At 43.1% G+C, this 21,453-nt stretch overlaps 1 protein-coding gene across 3 annotated transcripts in view; it reads left to right on the plus strand.

Moving 5' to 3' along the window:
- LOC144693794 (uncharacterized) overlaps positions 1-21,453 on the plus strand; it is a 456,645-nt gene that overhangs the window by 217,167 nt on the left and 218,025 nt on the right. The gene's annotated exons all lie outside the window — the stretch shown is intronic.

Here is a 21,453-nt window from a genome sequence, read left to right on the forward strand (position 1 = left end):
ATTAATATCAATTCTTTTTTGGGGTCAAAATGTACCAGAAGTGTAGATTATTTTAACAACTGTTTCACTTTTGTGAAAACTTCTTCCTGTGGTGTTTGCCAAGACCATCACTGTTTTTTCATGAGCAAGTAATCCAGTGGTGCCAGTTCTGTCGACAAATTAGGCAAGAAGCGTCCATAGTAACTGATCGTCCCCAAGAATGATTTCAGTTTGGATGTATTCTTTGGCACTGGTGCTTCTCGAATGGCTTCTACTTTTTCTTCAACTGGATGTAGGCCTTGTGAATCTACCTTGTGACCTAGGTAAGTTACCTCTTTCGCTTGGAATGCGCACTCTTCTTTTTTCAACTGCACTCCAACCTGCGAAAAACGTTTCAAATCTTCTTCAAAGTTCATCAAATGTTCCTTTTCAGTGAGTCCAATCACGAGAACATCATCCAAATAAACTACTATGTCAGACAGTCCCTGTAGTAAACTTTCCATGGTTTTTTGGAATATGGCGCAAGCTGAAGATACACCAAAAGGTAAACGGGTATATTGGTACAACCCTTTGTGTGTATTAATGGTGACAAACTTCTGGGAGGCCTTTTCTAATTCCAGTTGTTGATAAGCATGACTCATATCAAGCTTCGCGTAGGCGATTCCACCTGCCAGTTTAGTGTACAAGTCTTCAATTTTTGGCATGGGATGTCTGACCAACTTAGCCACTTTATTGACTGTTAATTTATAGTCCCCATATATTCGAACACTTTGGTCAGGTTTGAGAACAGGTACAATTGGTGCTGCCCACTCTGAAAACAACACTGGTTGTATCACTCCCAGTCTTTCTAATCAGTTTTTCTAATTCAGTTTAGCGTCTACTTTTTCTCGCATTGCATAAGGTATTGGCCTTGCCTTCATGAATCTTGGTGTTGCCTCTGGATCTACATGAATTTTTGCTTGTAGCCCATCAATCTTTCCAAGTTTGTCCTTGAAAACTGAGGCATATTTTTGTAGTCACTCTGATAGCCTTTTAGTTCTCAGTTGGAAGATTTTTGTCCATTCCAATTTAATTTCTTTCAGCCAATTTTGTCCGAGGAGAGACTAGGTCCCTCACCTGCTACTACCATCAAGGGTAATTTCACTGTTTGACCTCCGTAGTGTACTGTGATTTTACATATGCCCTTAACTTACATGGGAGAAGACATACAAGTCTTCAATTTGGCATCAGTTTCTTCCAAATTTAGTTCACGTTCCCCATGATTCAGGTATGTAAAAGTATCTCACCTATCACCGTACTGACTGCTGCAGTATTCACCTCCATTCTGATAGTCCTCTCATTCACTCTCATAGTTACATAGATAGGTTCTGTTCTTCCTATCTTTAAATTATATAATGAATAAATATCTGAATCTATTACTTCAGGCTTTTCAATGCTATTAATTTCATTGGGTTTTAGCTTTTGTCTGAAAGTCTGCCTGATTCTATCTTTACAATGTCTCATGAGGTGTCCATTTCTATGACAGAAAAACCATTATATCTTTTTAAACTGTAATTCATTACAAGGTTATCTGCTTCCACTTCTGTCACCATGATGCCATGTTTTTGCTGCTAAGTTATCTCTTTTAATTTGTCTGCTAGCAGTGGCTGCTTCTCACTTCTGAGTAAAGCTTTGCATTTTCACGCTCTTTTTGGCTGAGGCTCCCCTCCCAATGTGGAGGACGGTGTCATTTTGTGCTCCTTGTATGGCTCTCAAGTCTTGCACTGCACCTTCTATTGCCAGAGCGATTTCCAATGCATTTTTTTTTATTCATTCATGGGATGTGGGCTTCGCTGGCTGGGCCAGCATTTATTGCCCATCCCTAGTTGCCCTTGAGAAGGTGGTGGTGAGCTGCCTTCTTGAGCTTCTGTAGTCCATGTGGTGTAGGTACACCCACAGTGCTGTCAGGAAGGGAGTTCCAGGATTTGACCCAGCCACAGTGAAGGAATGGCGATATATTTCCAAGTCAGGATGGTGAGTGACTTGGAGCGGAACTTCCAGGTGGTGGTGTTCCCATCTATCTGCTGCCCTTGTCCTTCTAGATGGTAGTGTTCGTGGATTTGGAAGGTGCTAACTAAGGGGCCTTGGTGAATTCCTGCAGTGCATCTTGTAGATGGTACATACTACTGCTACTGTGCATCAGTGGTGGAGGGAGTGAATGTTTGTGGATGTGATGCCAATCAAGTGGGCTGCTTTGTTTTGGATGGTGTCTAGTTTCTTCAGTGTTATGGGAGCTGCATTCATCCAGGCAAGTGGGGAGAAGTCTATCACACTCCTGACTTGTGCCTTGTAGATGGTGGACAGGCTTTGGGGAGTTAGGAGGTGAGTTATTCATCGCAGGACTCCTAGCCTCTGACCTGTTCTTGCAGCCACGGTATTTATATAGCTAGTCCAGGGCAGTTTCTGGTCAATGGTAACCCCCAGGGTGTTGATAGTGGGGGATTCAGAGATGGTAATGCCATTGAACATCAAGGGACAATGGTTGGATTTTCTCTTGTTGGAGATGGTCATTGCCTGACACTTGTGTGGCGCAAATGTTACTTGCCACTTGTCAGCCCAAGCCTGGATATTGTCCAGGTCTTGCTGCATTTGGACATAGACTGCTTCAGTATCTGAGGAGCCGCGAATGATGCTGAACATTGTGCAATCATCAGCAAACATCCCCGCTTCTGACCTTATGATGGAAGGAAGGTCATTGATGAAGCAGCTGAAGATAGTTGGGCTGAGGATACTACCCTGAGGAACTCCTGCATTGATGTCCTGGAGCTGAGATGACTGACCTCCAACAACCAGAACCATCTTCCTTTGTGCCAGGCATGACTCCAAACAGCAGAGAGTTTTTTTCCCCCTGATTCCCATTAACTCCAGTTTTGCTAGGGCTCCTTGAGGCCACACTTGGTCAAATGCCGCCTTGCTATCAAGGGCAGTCACTCTCATCTCACCTCAGGAGTTCAGCTCTTTTGTGCATGTTTGAACCAAGGTTGTAATGAGGTCAGGAGCTGAGTGGCCCTGGTAGAACCCAAACTGGGCATCAGTGAGCAGCTTATTGCTAAGTGAGTGCCACTTGATAGCACTGCTGATGACCCCTTCTACTACTTTACTGATGATGGAGAGTAGACTGATGGGGCAGTAATTGGCCGGGTTGGAATTGTCTTACTTTTTGTGTACAGGACATACCTGGGCAATTTTCCACATAGCCGAGTATATGCCAGTGTTGTACTGGAATAGCTAGGCCAGGGGCGCAGCAAGTTCTGGAGCACAAGTCTTTGGTACTATTGCCGGAATATTGTCAGGGCCCATAGCCTCTGCAGTATCCAGTGCCTTCAGCCGTTTCTTGATATCATTTGAATCAAATTGGCTGAAGACCGGTATCTGTGATGCTGGGGACCTCCAGAGGAGGCCAAGATGGATCATCCACTCTGCTCTCCTGGCTGAAAATTGTTGCGAATGCTTCAGTCTTATCTTTTGCACTGATGTGCTGGCCTCCTCCATCATTGAGGATGATGATATTTGTGGAGCCTCCTACTCCAGTAAGTTGTTTAATTGTCCACCACCATTCACGACTGGATATGGCAGAACTGCAGAGCTTAGATCTGATCCGTTGGTTGTGGGATCGCTTAGCTCTGTCTATGACTGCCTATGCTGTTTGGCACGCAAGTTATACCTTCAACAGGTTGATACCTCAATTTTAGGTATGCCTGGTGCTGGTCCTGGCATGCCCTCCTGCACTCTTCATTCAACCAGGGTCGATCCCCTGGCTTGATGGTAATGGTAGAGTGGGGGATATGCCAGGCCGTGAGGTTACAGATTGTGTTCGAGTACAATTCTGCTGCTGCTGATTGCCCACAGCGTCTCATGGATGTCCAGTCTTGAGTTACGAGATCTGTTCGAAATCTATCCCATTTAGCTGGTGGTAGTGCCACACAACATGATGGAAGATTCCTCAACGTGAAGGCAGGACTTCATCTCCACAATGACTGTGCGGTGGTTACTCCTACCGATACTGTCAAGGACAGATGCATCTGTGGCAGGCAGGTTGGTGAGGATGAGGTCAAGTATGTTTTTCCCTCTTGTTGGTTCCCTCACCACCTGGCTCAGACCCTAGTCTAACAGCTATGTCATTTAGATCTTGGCCAGCTCAGTCAGTAGTGCTGCTACCGAGCCACTCTTGGTGGACATTGAAGTCCTCCACCCAGAGTACATTCTGCGCCCTTCCCACCCTCAGTGCTTCCTCCAAGTGATGTTCAACATGGAGGAGCACTGAGTCATCAGCTGAGAGATGGTGGTACGTGGTAATCAGCAGGAGGCTTCCTAGCCCATGTTTCACCTGATGCCTTGAGACTTCATGGGGTCCAGAGTCGATATTGAGGACTCCCAGGGCAACTCCCTCCTGACTGTATACCACTGTGCCGCCGCCTCTGCTGGGTCTATCCTGCCAGTGGGACAGGACATACCCAGGGATGGTGATGGCGGAGTCTGGGACATTATCTGTATGGTATGATTCCATGAAGATGACCATGTCAGGCTGTTTGTGAGACAGCTCTCCCAATTCTGGCACTAGCCCCCTTATATTAGCAAGGAGGACTTTGCAGGGTCGATAGGGCTGTGATTGCCGTTGTCGTTTAAGGTGCCTAGGTCAATGCTGGGTGATCCGTCGGGTTTCATTCCTTCTTTGTGACTTTGTAGCAGTTTGTTACAACTGAGTGGCTTGCTCACTCACTAAGAGTCAACCACATCGCTGTGGGTCTGGAGTCACATGTAGGCCAGACCAGGTAAGGATGACTGATTTCCTTCCCTAAAGGACATTAGTGAACCAGATGGGTTTTTACAACAATCGACAATGGTCATCATTAGACTTTTAATTCCAGATTTTTATTGAATTCAAATTTCACCATCTGCTGTGGTGGAATTCAAACCTGGGTCCCCAGAGCTTTACACTGGGTTTCTGGAATACTAGCCCAGCAACAATGCCACTATGCCATCGTCTCCCCCCGAAAATTAAAATTTGTTTCAGACAGTGGTCTCTTCTGAATCGCATCTTCATTTATACTGCGCACCAAATGATCTCTAAGCATATCATGATAGATGTACCAAACTCACAATGTTCAATTAATTGTTTCAGACTTGCAACATAACAAGCACCTGTCTCCCCCACGGCTCTATTCCTTGAGTTAAATTTGAACCATTGCATCGTCGACAGCTTGGGCTGGTAATGATTCTTTACAAGGTTCACTAAGCCATGAACACTTTTGGAATCTGGGGCACTGGGTGCCAACAAATTTTGATTTAATCCAAATGTCTTCCTGCCACACGTGGATAAGAGGGTCGCGCACTTCTTCTCCTCCCCCACAAGGTCATTTGCCTGGAAGAAGAACGTGAGGCAATCAACATAATGAAACTAGTCATCCGAGGTTGGTTCAAAAGGCTCCACTCATCCAAATAAGGGGATTGCTTCGACGATCGGAAAGGAAATTTTTCTTTACTTACAAGTAACATGCGAGGTGGTTCTTTCGGTTCTTCTGATTTCCTTCATTCTTTCTTGCTGTTTACCTCGTCCTTTCATGTCTTTTCTCGCTTTTTACTCTCGTCGCTTGTTTGTTGGATCCAGTGCCTGGTTTGTTGGGGCTAAAGGATCCGGGTTGCATGCTTTTTCGGGGTGACCGAGTTGGTACCATGACAGAGAAGATCTGTAGACCATTCTTAGAAGAAACACATTCTGTTTATTTATAAAGGGAACTCAGCAGCTACACTTCCGTGCTTACAACTCATAACTTTGTCTTAACTCTTCAGACTCTAACTCAAAACTACTGGCTACAGAGGTAGCCCATGCTGCTCTACTATTGGGTACCAAGATCATGTGGTCTTACATTACAACATTTGCCTTAAAGATATATCACGCATCAGATTACCACAAGCGTTTACTGCCGACTCACAAGGGCAGGTCAAAGCAGAAAGCAGAGGGAATGGAACAGGACACCAGCAGAAACATTTCCCAACCAATTTTAACTGCTCACCTTCTCTCTGCGAGCATGTCGGGTTAAAATAACTGTCTTAATTGAGTTTATGATGTGGCAACACAGAGGGTTGATGAAGGTATTGCAGTTGATGGGATCTACATGGACCATTTTACACAGACATTTTGCAAAGTGGCACTTAATAGGCTTGCGAGCTAATTTGAAACTCATGGATTAAAAGAGATAGTGGCAGCATGGATGCAAAATTGGCTGAATGACAGGAAGCAGGAAGTAGTGCTGAATGGTTGCTTTTCAGACTGGAGGAAGGTATACAGTGAGGTTCTCCAGGGGCTGGTAATGGGCAACTGCTTTTCTTTATGTACATTAATGACCTAGACTTGGGTGTACAGACTACAATTTCAAGAGTTGCAAATGACACAAAACTTGGAAGTGTTGTGAACAGTGAGGAGGATAGTGTTAAGCTTCAAGAGGATATAGACAAGTTGGTTGAATAGGGTACATGTGGCAGATGAAATTTAATGTAGAGAACTGTGAAGTCAAACATTAATTTTAAAGGGGTGCAGGAGCACAGAGACCTGGGGTATATGTGCACAAATTCTTGAACTTGGCAGGGTTGAGAAAGTGATTAAATAAGCACAGGATCTTGGGCTTTATAAATAAGCACATAATTTACAAAAACAAAGAAGTTTTAACTTCTATAAAGCACTGTTTAGGCCTCAACTAGAGCATTGTGCCCAATTCTGGGCATCATACTTGAGGAAGGATGTGAAGGCTTTAGAGAGGGTGTAGAAAAGGTTTAAAAGAATAATTCCAGAGATAATGGACTCCAGTAACACTGATAGATTGGAGCAGAGAAGGTTGAGAGGAGATCTGATAGAGGCATTCAAAATCATTCAGGGTTTAGACAGAGTAGATAGAGAGAAATTGCTCCCATTGTCAGAAGGTTGGAGAACCAGGTGACACAAATGTAAGATGAATGGTGATCTGTGAAAAAATTTTCACACAGTGAATAGTTAAGATCAGGATCTGACTGAGAGTATGGCGGAGGATGATTCAATTAAAGCTTTCAAAAGGGAATTGGATAAGCACCTGAAAAGAAAGCAAATTGTTGGGCTATGGGAAAAGGGCAGGTGAGTGGGACTAGCTGACTTGCTCTTGCAGAAAGCCGGCATAGACACGACAGGCTGAATGGCCTCCTGTACTATAACCGTTCCATGATTCTACAATTCTGTGAAAACTGCCCGAATGTAGCCCCATAGGATTTAGCCCTCATTGAGTGATATAGTGTCCTCTACAATGTGAAACCATGCTGTATATATATAAAACTCTGTATTTTACAGATGATCTCTGAAAATGCCCTGTAAGATGCTATGGAACCTATTTATCATTATTAATTAATCATGCATTCATCCTTTCTCGTATATCAGGATTATAAATTATCTGTGGTATAAACTTTGGTTTATGAAACAGCAAGAATTAATACAGCTTCCTTTATTTATTTTGTTCAGGTTCTAGGCTTATCCTGTTTAGGTCAGGTGTCCTGTTGAGTGTGAGTTTCGTAAATTACATGCTTTACTGACCTACATTTCTTATGGATTCCTAAACTTCTTTGCCTGAATTTGGCAATTCTACTATCTTCATTTACGAACAATTAATTCGATTACATTTAATTAATGCGTCTGACATTTAAATTTCATGACAATTCTGCTCAAATTATCCAGAAGACCTAATAATTTGCTAATTTCATGCATAGCTGAATAGACAGTGGAATCCCTACCATTCTCATTCACAATGCATAATTTCAGTTAATTGATTTCCAACTGTTCAGAGAATGAAATAAAACAACCTCAAAGAAATCAGTCACAGAATGAAGTTTAGGTTGTTTAGAAAAACAGTGGAAATAAATTATTTCAGATGCAAAGGTAAGCCAATCTAACTCGATGCCAGCTCTCAGGGAAAAAGTACATTTCAATATGAAGGTAGGTATCACAGGGATATAAACTATGGTTATTCTCCAACAATAAAAAAAAACAGTTTCAAAAAGCAGCACACTCTTACTGATGAAATGTGAAAGCTATTGTGAAGGATGCTGCAGGAAACTAAATATTAAACTGCTTCATCATTTTGAAGCTACATGCACCATAAACTCTCAAAATCATAAGTGTCTACACGATCGACATACAATCCTATGCAAATTGGTCCCTTGTCAATGCCAGTGATTGTCTTTCCACCTGGTCATTCCCTTTGCAATACTTGCCGCTGCTAAGAGTTACTGCTTAGTTACTGGAGTTTACTTCTTAAAGGGTTGTTTGATTGATTATTACCGTCTCGGGATTTTTTTTAACATTTCGATGTCTATTCAGCAATTTTTGTGCATTACAAATATTCCCTGTAGCAGTATTGCTGAGAGTTGCAAATACTCTGGCAAAAATCACATTTTTCAGCCTGGAAATTCCTTATGACATCCCTAAAGCAGTCCTAGGTTTAGAAAAGGAAGAGGACTTTACTTGGAGGAAAAAGATCAAAATGATTGCGGCTGGGAACCTATTTTTTTCTCATCTCAGGAGCTGTGCATTTAGAGGAAGGTACACTTACCATGGTACATCTGAAGAGAACTTTTTTTTATCCATGTTTCACCAGAGTCCGTGACCACATTTTGCAGTTTCCTCATAAGTTCCCAGATAGGCACAGCTATAACTGAAGGTTATTATTATATTTCTGCACTACCAGATCCCTTCAAGTCACCTTTCAACACATTTGCCAAATCAATCAATCTTTGTTGCATCAATACATCAAATAAGTAACAGGAGCTTTGCTTGTGAGAGAAAACGTATTCATCATTTTTCCTCCTAGAATGGAGGCTGCAGCATCATAGGAGGCGACTACACTTTTATGTTCCCAAAATGTATGGCCTCATTGATGACACACGTCTTCCTGAACTCCTACCAACAACCATATGGCATATTTGAAGAAAAAGTATTCCATTATATTGATGTGCAGATGGTAATGAACCACAAGAATCATACAAGGCAATTTGTGATATGGAGCATTGGTTCCTTCAGTTTGAAGCAGTACCACCAAAACTGAACAGATGACTGCTAAACAATTAAAGATACCCATTGAAGAATTGGTTGTTGATGCCATTGAGAAATTCTAGAAAAAACATGGACTGCAGATATAATGCTACACATGTCTATTAAATTTAGGTAGAACAGAGATTCTACAGTTTGGAGGGGAGGAGGACAACCTGGTCTATAGCTCTGAGAGGGTCTCCCAGATCATCTGAACTTGTCATTTAATGCACAGAATCTTTACCCAAAATAGAATAGCCATAAAACAAGAGGACTAGGAGGTGCAGTGTCAATTTGGCAGACAAAAAGAAAGAAGAAATGGATACTGACTGGGAAGCTCAATGTATAAATCATTGATGGCTTTGACCTGTAAATTATCATTTACATGTGCTGTCTTATGCTGTAAAAGACAAAAGAATGACACAGTTGGAAATCATTTCGTCACCATGGTCACAACCTATGTGGGAGAAAACCACTGGGAAGCATTGAGATTGTTTATATCCAGTGTTATCTGATACCCACCATGTCAATTCCAGAAAAGACATATTGCTTTTATTTTGGAACCCAAGTCGTTAGAGCCCCAGTGAAAACATTTGTAATGAAAGCTAAATCTCAACCAAGGAATCCTGTGGTACAGATGGCTCTGAAGTGGCCATGTTCTCGGTGATAGACTACACGTCAATCAGAATTTGTGCAGAGATGTACAGATGTGAATTATGAATTCCTTCCTCGATATCCCTCGGCGAGACAGCAGTTCCTCGGGTCTCTCTTATTTGTTCCGGTTTCTAATTTCTTTCATAAGTAATGCATCTTCCAAGATAATTGAAAGGCTGGGGGAGAGTTTTTGTAAAAGTCCAGCATTTCAGAAACAGCTGACAGACCTTGAATATGAGGCATACCTTCCACAATGAGAGCACTTGTGGGTCCCACCAGTCAGGCCCAGGCCTGGCAAGGAATCAGAATGGAATTTTAAGTATTTCCTGGATCAACTCCTTTGTTTTGGAATCAATTGGAATGAAGGCAGGGCTGCAGGGTGGAAAGATTGAGCAACCTATCCTTCCCCAGTTTCCTGGCACTAAAGAAACATCCCAAATTGTCTTTTTGTCAACCAAACCCATGCAAATGTGTCACCCTCCAAGATACCCTGCAGACTTGTACAGGATCACATTTGGACAGCACCAATGAATGTGATAGTCATGCAAAGCAGCAGAATCCGCTGTTCATGGATCTTTGGGATCTCTGGTTAAAGTGGAAGATATTGAAGATTATATTTTATAAGATAGTCTTAGTCTTCCCTGAAAGGGAAATTAGGAAGTAAAGTACTTTTATTTTGAAAGGATTCTCCATTCCCTTTAGAGTTCAATCCCCTTTAAATAGAGTGAATGGCAGCAAGGTTGAAGATAATTAAAATTAAGTTGAAATTTAAGCTTCACTCAGACAGTTCATTAGTAGCCCATGGAGATGAGTTGTATTAAAATATCCAGACTATGTTTTCTCAATCATATATAATCAGTTGTACCTAGCTTAAAAAAGGAAGTGCCAGCTTTTAGAACTGCAGCAGATGATTATCTTGGTAATTTAGAGATTAGTTCTGATGAAGATTATTATTGAAACACTTTCTTATATTATAATAATTGTTTATAAAACTGTTCACTGAAGCTGAGTAAAATATTGATGCCAGAAAAAACTAAACTGGAAACCTAGAAAACCCAAAGGCAATAGTGTCAAAGAGAAAACCCTTAAGTGACTGGAAGATGACTCTGGTCGTCACAGGTCAGTTGTGGACATCACTGCTGGAGTTGTTCAGAGAAGCACCCTGAACATGACAATCTTCAGCTGCATTATCAATGACCCTCCCTCCTTCATAAGTTCAGAATTGGGCTGTTGGTTGACAATTTTGATGTTTAACTCCATTCAGAGCTTCCTTTATACTAAAACAGCTCTTTCCAACCTAGAGCAGGAAGTCCGTAGCATCCAGATTTGGGCTGACAAGTGGCAGGTAATGACTGCCTTGAAAAAGAAGAAGATATCTCCCCTTGACCGCAATGGGTGGGGGTGGGAAGTTGGCTGTCAGCATTAAAAAGGGGCCCAGGAGTTAATCTATCCCAAATCTTTCATTCCTACAGCAGGTGAATTTTGTACTGACGCTAAGGACCAGATTTTTCTGTCCCATTGCAGGGCTGAATCATGTAAGATGGGACAATAAAGGCGGCGGGTCCTGGGGAATTCCCATTCCTTTTCTGGCACTGGCCATTTTCACTGGCATGGGGATGGAGTTGGGTCTTGATCTGGCATTCATAGCAAGGGATGTTGGAAGGACCATTGAAAAAACTGCTGATGCAGTCAATTTGCTATTTTGAGGGAGGTGTGCAGGCTTCAGAAGGCTCCATAAACGAAGCCCGGAACACAGTGGAAGCCTCTCATAAGTGGGAAAGTCCTGAAAATTGTGCATGTAAGAAAACCTTTGCAGTAATTCGACCAGAAAATCTCAGGGAAGGCCCTAGATTTGCACTAGGGAGGGTGGAAGCAGGGGTGCAGCCCTTGAAAAAACAGAGCCTGGGCAAAATTCTGCCATCAACAGAGCATCAGTCCATTCAGTCAGGCTTGAATAAAGAAAGGAATTCTGCCACTGGACATGGGTGCAGCTCCCTCACGCTTACAGGCAATTCAGGAAGAACAGCTGCAGAAGTAGCCTCATGTGCCATGAGGAAGTGTCCCCAGGCAGCAAAAGGCATAACCACAACAGCCAGCTCCAAGGAGGAGAAGGCACCAAGAATACCCTGAGCACCGTGTGTACTGCAATAGGCTCAATTACCTGGAGATGTTAGAGTGCAGGAGGAGACTTTGGTTGTCCAGGGAAATAGTGACTGACCTCTGAGCCCTCCTGAATGATGTATTGGCCCCTACAACCACCCATCAACAGGCCCTGCTGTTAGCACTGAAGGTGACCGTGACCCCAAACTTCTTCACCTCAGGTTTATTTTAGGGCTGCTGCTGACCTTTGTGGCATATTGACTCTGCCAGTTGACTCTGCCTGATTACCTTGAATTTTTCGAAGTGCCCTGTTATAATGTCTTTAATAATAGCTTCTAACATTTTCCCTATGACAGATGTTAGGCTAACTGGTCTATAGCATCCTGCTTTCTGTCTCCCTCCCTTTGAATAAAGGAGTTACATTAACTATTTTCCAATCTAATGGAACCATCCCCGAATCTAGTGAATATTGGTGAATTAAAATCAATGCATCAACTATCTCACTAGCCACTTGTTTTAAGACACTAGGATGAAATCCATCTGGACCCAGGGACTTGTCAACCCACAGTGTTATGACCTGTCCCTGGGCGAGGTTCTCCCAATTTGTTATGAACCCAAATGAGGTACTCCAAATTATTATGCTCCTGAGTGAGGAGGGTTGAATTGGCTCCCTTTCTTTATTCAACCCCCTCAGTTGGTCGAAACAGGGTTAATTTAAAAGAATTCCCTCGTGGATACCTTTTCCCAGTCCAAATGTATTTATGCTTTAAAAGGAGCCAATTTAACCAGGCTGTCTGAATGAAAGAGAGAGTTTATTAGTTACTAAACTGGAGGAAAAATAATAAAAATGCAGCACACATACACACAGATTAGAAATGAGAAATTGAGTCCAAAAATAAAAGTTTTTAAAAATATACAAATCAGTCCTTTGGCTTGTCCGTGAGGGGTAGATGGAGAAACGTTGCAGCTGTTAAGTTGGGGTGATTTAGGTAGCACTGACTTTGACAGTTGAGTAGTTGGGTTGGAGATTCTTGGTTCCACAGGTTAGCTGAAAGGAGTTTTCCTGTTTTCTTTTTGACTGTCTTTGCTTGTGACTTGTTTCCAGCAATCAGAGAGAAAGAGGTTTTTTTTAATCTCCAAGCACAGAGATGTCCAGTTTGTGTTCTTCAGCTGTGACCTTCACAGCGCACACACACCAGACTAGCACACAGAACTAAGGTTGCAGTTGGCTTTTTTAAACTGTTTTCCTTGTGTATTCCTAGAAGGAACATATCAAACATGCCTTTCGCCCAGATCTGTTTTCTTTTCAACTCCATCCATGTTCATAGTCTGGGATACAACTGGGTTTCGGCTGAGATGGTAATTTTCCATTAACTCGACAACCACAGGAGATTACAGTTCAGTTTATACCTTTTCCTTTGAAGTGCCTCTGTCTGAAGTAGGCTGTGTCACGTATTTTAGCTGTGACATTCTGTTCTCTCTGAACTAGTTGGTCAGGTAATCCACATAGCAATTTTCCAGCAAATGGTTACCTTACAGTCTCAACTAGCTTTTGCTTGTATGTCCTTTTTTCAAAAAACACGTGCCTTACTTAAAAGTTCAATATATCCTTAAGTAATTCGGGAATAGGATCTGTGGCCATGATGACAGTTCCAACAATTTGTTAAGTATCACTTCCCTGGTGATTGTAATTTTCTTGAGTTCCTCCCTCTCTACCATTTCCTGACTTACAGCCATTTCTGGGATGTTACTTGTACCCCCTATAGTGAAGACCAATGTGAAATACCTGTTCAATTCATCTGCCATTTCCTTATTTTCCATTACTAACTCCCCAGACTCATTTTCTATCAAACCAGTACTCACTTTGTTAACTCTTTTTTAACTATCCATAGAAACTCTTACTATTTGCCTTTATATTTCTAGCTATCTTCCTTCCCTCATTGTTAACCTTTTAGTAATTCTTTGATGTTTTTTATATTCTGGCCAATCTTCTGACCTGCCACCCATCATTGCGCAATTATATGTTTTTTCTTTAAGTTTGATACTATCTTTAACTACTTTAGTTAACCACAGATGGTAGGTCCTCCCCTTGGAATTTTTCTTTCTCATTGGAATGTATCTATTCTGTGTATTCTGAAATAGCCCCTTAAATATCTGCCACTGCATCTCTATTGACCTATCCCTTAACCTAAATTGCCAGTTCACTTTTGCTAGCTCTGCTTTCGTGCCCTTATAATTGCCCTTAAATACTAATCTTCGATCCACTCTTCTCTCCCTCAAGCTGAATGTAAAATTCAATCATATTATAATCACTGTTATCTAGGGGAACCTTCATGATGAGGTCATTAATTAATCCCATCTCATTGCACAGTACCAGGTCTAGCAAAGCCTGCACCCTGATTGGCTCCAGAACGTGCTAATCTAAGAAATTAATCTGAAAACATTCTATGAGTTCGTCATCGAAGATAACTTGCCCATTTGATTATTGCAGTCTCTATGTAGAAAATCCCCCACGATAATCGCCGTAATTTTCCGACAGGCTCGCACTATTTCTTCTTTAAGACCTTGTCCTACCGTGTGATTACTGTTAGGGGGCCTGTACACCACTCCACAAGTGACTTCTTGCCTTTATCATTCCTCATCTCTACCCAAACCGCTTCTATTTCCTGGTTTCCTGAACTTAGGTCATCCCTCTCTATTGAGCTAATGTTGTCTTTAATTAACAGAACCATGCATCCGCCTTTTCCTCACTTCCTATCATTCCCATACTCATATGCTTCAATATTCAGGTCCCAATCTATGCCATCCTGCAATCATGTCTCTGTAACGACTATTAGATCATACTTATTAATCTCTATTTTCATTATTGGTTCAGCTGTTTTGTTTCAGATGCTACATGCATTCAGATTCAGAGCCTTATGTTTTGTCCTTTTATTATTTTTGTAGCCTCTAGCCTTATTTGTCGATTTACTCTTAGACACGTACTCCCTGTCCATTCCTGTTACAGTCTGTTTATTATTTCCCTTATTAATACCTTCCTCACTTCCCTTATCTCTACTCTTTGATATACCAAATCTGCCCATACTTGATCCCTTGCCTCCACTATTTAATTTAAAACTCTCTCTACTCCCCTAGTTATGCGGTTTGCAAGAACACTGGTCCCAGAATGGTTCAGGTGTAGACTGTCCCAACGGTACAGCCCCCACTTTCCCCAGTACTGGTGCCAATGCCCCACAAGCCAGAACCCAATTCTCCCACACCAGTCTTTGAGCTACATATTCATCTCTCTAATTTTATGTACCCTATGCTAGTTTGCATGTGTCTCAGGTAATAATCCAGAGATTATAACCTTTGAGGTCTGCTTTTTAATTTTTTCTATACATTCATGGGTTGTGGGCGTTGCTGGTTAGGCCAGCATTTATTGCCCATCCCTAATTGCCTGTGAGAAGGTGGTGGGGAGCTGCCGTCTTGAACCAATGAAGTCCATGTGGAGTAGGTGTTCCCACAGTTCTGTTATGGAGGATTTTGACCTAGTGACAGTGAAGGAACAACGATATATTTCCAAGTCAGGATGGCTTGGAGGGGAACTTCCAGGTGGTGGTGTTCCCATGTGTCTGCTGCCCCTGTCCTTCTAGATGATAGTGGTTGTGAATTAGGAAGTTGCTGTTGAAGGAGCTTTGGTGAATTTCTGCAGTGCATCTTGTAAATGGTACATACTGCTGCTACTGTGCATCCATGGTGGAGGGAGTGAATATTTGTGGATGGGGTGCCAATCAAGCGGGCTGTTTTGTCCTGCGTGGTGTTAAGCTTGAGTATTATTGGAGTTACAGTCATCCAGGCAAGTGGAGAGTATTCCATCACACTCCTGACTTGTGTCTTCTGGATGGTGAACAGGCTTTGGGGAGTCAGAGAGTCATTTAGTGCCTAGCTCCTCATATTCTCTTTGCAGAACTTCTTTCCTAGTTCTACTTATGTTGTTTGTACCTACATGGATAACGACAATTGGATCCTCCCCCTCCCACTGCAAGTTCCTCTCCAGCCCTGAGCAGATGTCCCAAACCCTAGCACCGGGCAGGCAACACAGCCGCCTGGACTCTCACTCTTTGCTGCAGAGAATAGTGTTGATCCCCCTCACTATACTGTCTCCTACTACCACCACATTCCTTTTTTGCTTCCCCCCCACCCCGCACTTGAATGGCCTTCTGTACCACGGTGTCATGCTCAGTTTATTCATCCATCTTGCAGCCCCACTCTCATCCAAACGAGCTACGAGAACCCCAAATCTATTGGACAATAGCAGAGGCTGACACTCCTACACTCCTGTCCTCCAAGTCACCTTATCTGCCTCATTTGGAGTCACATCCTCTTGTCCCCGACCACTGACCAAATCAGAAGACCCTATCCTAAGTGGTGTGACTGTGTTATAACGTGGCAGACGGTGTGCGTGAGGTGGACCAAATCCACAAGGGAACTTTGGCCACGTTGTTACAACGGTTTTGCAATTTGTATTTATTACGAAATGTGTGCACTGAATTCAGAAGTAATGAGTCCACTAAGACATTTAGAGATTTAAAAAATTACATTTAAATATTTATTAACAAAAGAAAAGATTTCAAGCATACACATAAGACTACAATTACTTAATACTATAACAAATCCTAAAATTCCTAATTAACCTGACTCCCAATTACGCACCCCCTTTAAGGCAACAATCCAAAATAGATTTTAAATTTAAAAAGAAAGCCAGTAAGTTACCACAGTGCCCACTTGACAGTGGAATTCCCAAACGCTTTTCTCCAACTTTAGTTACTGGACACAGCAGACTTATTCACAAATGGTTGGAGGCTTCCCGAAGGCTGTTTCACATACCCCTGTTAGATCTTACATGCCCCCCCCCCCCCCAAACATACTATTTCATTCTCCTTGATATATGTTTCTTTCTCTTTAATCTGTAAGTTATATTGTTCCATATGTCTTTGGAAATGTGCTTTTCCCATTATATAAAAACTTCCATGTTGTCAATATTGTCAGTAACTTTTGGGAAAAATAAACACACTGCTTGGCCTTGCTTATCTAGCTAGTTGTAAACATTTAATAATCATTTGAAATCCAAGCAACTCCTTCACCTATCTAAAGTGCAAATTTCCTTCACACTTTATATGCTAAGACAGCATACATGTTTACTCATTAATATTTCAAGTACACTTCTACATCTAGGGCAGGATCTTCCGGTTGCCGAGCAGGGGTGGGGCCCGCTCGCCGATGTGTAAAATGACGCAGGACAACATCAGGTGGAACTCATGATGTCACCCTGTGTCATCTCCATTGGCAGGTCGGCAGGTCCACAGCCGAGTCAGCTACCTATTGAGGCCATTGAGAAAGTAATTAACATCATTAATGGACCAGGAGCTCTGGCAGGCTTCAGAAAATGCATGAAACCTCATCCACGGGCGGGGTAAGGTTTCGTGAGGGTATTAAAATTTTTAATAAAGGTTTCAATAAAAGTTATGGACATGTCCCAACTCATGTGACAGTGTCACATGAGGGGACATGTCAGGGAAATCTTTCTATCATTTGTTTAACAATTTTTAATTTGGAGCTGATCTCCCTGAGGCAGCACTTAGCCTCAGGGAGATCAGTGCGCTCTTTTGCGCACATGCTCGAAAGCGCGTACTCTCGGCTGAGGGAATCACCCCCCCCTCCCCCCACCCCCCACCGTCTGCACAGGAAGCGCATAGCACTTCCTGGCAGACGTCATGCTGGGCGGGCCTTAATTAGCCTGCCCATGTAAAATGGTGGCGTGCCTCTGATTGGAGGCGCGCCCGCTCCCGCACTTCTCTCCCCCCCACCCCCCCCCCCCACCCCCACAGATGGGGGGGAAATTTTCCCCCTAATTTCTTTTGATAATTTCAAGCTTGCAGTCTACCTGGCTCCAGTGTAATTAAATCACACTGACAGAACCATCTACACTTACACCCATAAACTACTTTACAATAACCCAGAATAATACTATGAGAATTAGTATACTTTCGTACCAGACTGCGTCCTGGTACAAAACATCTAGGTAACTTTCCCCCTCCCTGATATGTCGCAGCATCTACAGCTTAGACTCCAGCTCAATGACTATGAGCTGAAGCTCCTCCAGCCGCAAACATTTAGTGCAGACGTGTTTGCCCTGATTCACACCAGCATCCAGGAGCTCTCACATGCTGCAGCCTTGCCACTTCACCTGTCCATACATCCTCAACGTGTTTTAATTAGTTACTTTATTATATTGTTCACTTATTTATGTTGCTTTTTTATATATTTTATTAACTTTACCACCAGTTTGTATACTATTTTAAACCTTAGGACTGGAGCAGTCATTAACTACTTACCAGATACCAAACAGCTAGCTCCTTTCCCTATAGTAGAGTAAGAACCAATTCCTACAGGGTGAGATAGGTAGAAAAAGCATAAGGAAACAAATGCCTCCTACCTGAACCTCACCAAACTCTCAGGGATGCACTCAGTTCCTCAGCTGCACTCTCTCTGTGCACACAAAGTGAGCTGACTCGCAGGCTCGCATCCATGACTGAGAGTGACAGATCACTGCATCCTAAAGAACAATCTCATTCTGGGGACTCAGTATGAGGATGAGGCCAGGACATTATTCTTGCATGAGGAATGGCCTGTGATGCCGCAGTCTGGATTCAGATCAATCCTCAGATGTTCACGTGAGAATCAAAGATTGATGATTGACTCCCTTGAGGCGCCTTGCAATGTTCCAGGCATACTGCCGTCAGTGCACTGAGGCTTGCAGTACTGCTCCTGCCTCTTGAAGACTGCCATAGGCAGTGAAATGTTGGCACGATGTTTGAAAAGACTGTCCCATGTCTACTTGTTTCATTTTGCGGGCTGGTAGATTTCTTATCCCATAACCAAAAAGCCACATGCTCCAGAGGCTGCCTTTCCTTCCAAGGATGAGGCCATTGTCATGCAAGATTGTGACTACTCATTCTGAGATTGATGTCGTTCATTGAGATGCTGAGAATAGCAAAGAAGGTGTTAATGTCAAACCTGCATGGAGGGCACAGGTCAAAAAGGCTCGTATGAGCTATTTGTCATCATCATCCTGGAACCTCGTGGCTATAAGGATCTCACGGGCACATCTGGCCTGTGCTATGGCCTCTTTCTCTGGGGCCTCAACATCCTCACCTTCATGGAGCTCATCTCTCTAGATGTCCTCATTGAAGGAGACATGCTGCTCCTCCATCTGGCAACTCATCCCCCCTTTGGGGCACCAGGTTGAGTAGAGTGCAGCAACCATGATGATGCAGGCACCCTCTGGGGAGAGTAACAGAGAGTGCTGCCCATCTGGTGCAGACATCAGAAACGCATCTTCAGCATGCCAATTGTCTGCTCAGTCAAGGAGCGTATTGCAGAATGAACCACATTGTACCTCTCCTTGAAGCACTTTGTGTCCACCAAAAGGCCATCATTAGCCACGTCTTTTGGGGATAGCCTTTGTCACCGATGAGCCAACCCTGAATGTGCTTAGGGCCCTCGAAGGTCTGTGGCCCTGCAAGTGACTCAAAATGTAAGAGTCGTGCGAGCTTCCAAGGTATCTCGCACAGACCTGCATAATCTGCTTTTGGTGGTCACAGATCAGCTGCACATTGAGAGTGGAATCCTTTTCTATTGATGAATCGTAATGGCTGCTGCCAGGGAGTCTTAATGCCACATGTGCAATCGATGGCACCCTGCACTTGTGGGAAGCCGGAGAACGCTGCAAATCCCACTGCTCTGGCATCATCCAGAGAGAACTGGATGGAATTGTGTGCCTTACTGAATAGGGCATCGGTAACCTCTCAAATGCATTTATGAGCAGAGGATTGAGATGTTCCGCCGAGGTCCCCAGTGGAGCCCTAGAACAAGCCACCCGCAAAAAAAATCTGAGCGTGGGCCTCACCTGAGGGGCCCGTGAGGGGCAGAAGTCCCACACTGTCCCTGTCAAGCTTGTCTGCAGAGCCTAATGGCGGTGGGTCAGGCTGGCGTGGAGCGTTTCGCGGCCTCCCCCCCCCCCCCCCCCCCTCCCCAACCCCTCCTACCCTTGTAATATTCAACCTATTGTTTCAATTTCTGTTAAGTGCAGGTGTGAAGACGGAGGAGTTATGATCCAGAATTCTCTCCAGTGCGGCATGGAGATTTGCTGACAGCACTTTTACTAGTGAGAGGATGCACTGATTTCTGCTCAGTAGGAGAGGGTGAACACCTCTGTTTTTGCTCACTGGGGTCGGGGAAGAACTTTAATTCAATGAGTGATATTGTCCATAGCCTGTTGTTGCTGAGAATGGAAGAACTGATGCATTTCCTTGTGCTCAGTGATCGAAGGTGGGAAGTCATATTTCTGCTTAATTGAAAGTGAGGTGGTTCACTGAATTCTTTCTTGTGGGGGTGGAGTGGTCTATGCTTTCTGTCAGTGAATGGGAGGGATTTCTGCTTATTCCAGGGGAGTTCCTACTTTGAGTTTAGTGTGAAAATGTGTGTCACACATTCTACTCAGTGTGACAGTTCTCATGGAAGGGACGGGATACCATGCGCTCTCAGTCAAGGAAAGATATTTTGGTTTATCTTGTGTTTGTGCACTGTTTTCTGATTCTATTTATTTCAGTGGAGTGAAAGTAAAATGTGGGAGCCAGCTGTTTGTTCCATGGGTTTAGGCTTTAAATACAACATGATTGCTTCTCCTCATTTACATTGATTTCAACAAAGTGATATAATGGGTGGAGAATCTGCTCTGGTGTAGGCTGTAAACTTCCCTGATTGATTGTTTCCCCATCGTTTTCATGATTTTAAGCTGGTGCTGACTTAACTGCTTCTTGTTTGCATACAGGATTCACAATTTCAAAGCACAAACAAGTCTTCAACACTGGTTCAGTCTTCTATTGCACTGAATTTGATTAGACGATGCTTCTTTATTTATGTTTTCTTTACTGCTGTGTTGTTGCATTTCTTTTGCCAACCCAAGTCCACTTTAAAAAGCTGAAAAGCTTTTCGTTTTTGAGAATTAAAATTCTGTTCGTTCTGATTACCACTTTTTGTGTTTGTAGCTTCTGTTAACATGTTCTGTCTTTGTCTGGCAGTTTGATTGGAGAATCGTTATATTTAGATGGATGGATTTGGGGTGACTGAGCGGGCATGTTGGATATGTTATGTAATGTCATTTGGCATCCCACTGTTTTCTGTCTGTCACTTAGCATTACATTTCCATTACCACCTGCCGGTACAGTACCTGCACCAGTACTTTGAGGCCACTTGCTGTTTTTAATATATAATAGTGACTGATCCCCTGTGACACTGCACTCACCAATTTCTAGACTGAATGTAGTTTTCAACTGATGCTGGTTTAGAGAGTGGAATATTATTGGGCCAAAGCACATGGACGTAATTTGGTCCCTATTTTGAAGTAACAAATTCCGTCGCCATTTTGAAGTCATGGGCCGGGCTTTTCCAGCCCCGTCGTGGCTGACCTGCTGGAGGAGATTCACCAGCCCAGCTAAAATCCGTCGACTTTTGGCGGGGCCGGATGATTCCAGCGGCGGGCCGGACTGGAAAATCCCACCCATAAGGTTTCGTTCCTTATATTGAATGGA

This window comes from Cetorhinus maximus, chromosome 19 (assembly GCF_964194155.1).
Source record: "Cetorhinus maximus chromosome 19, sCetMax3.hap1.1, whole genome shotgun sequence".
Classification (NCBI taxonomy): domain Eukaryota; kingdom Metazoa; phylum Chordata; class Chondrichthyes; order Lamniformes; family Cetorhinidae; genus Cetorhinus; species Cetorhinus maximus.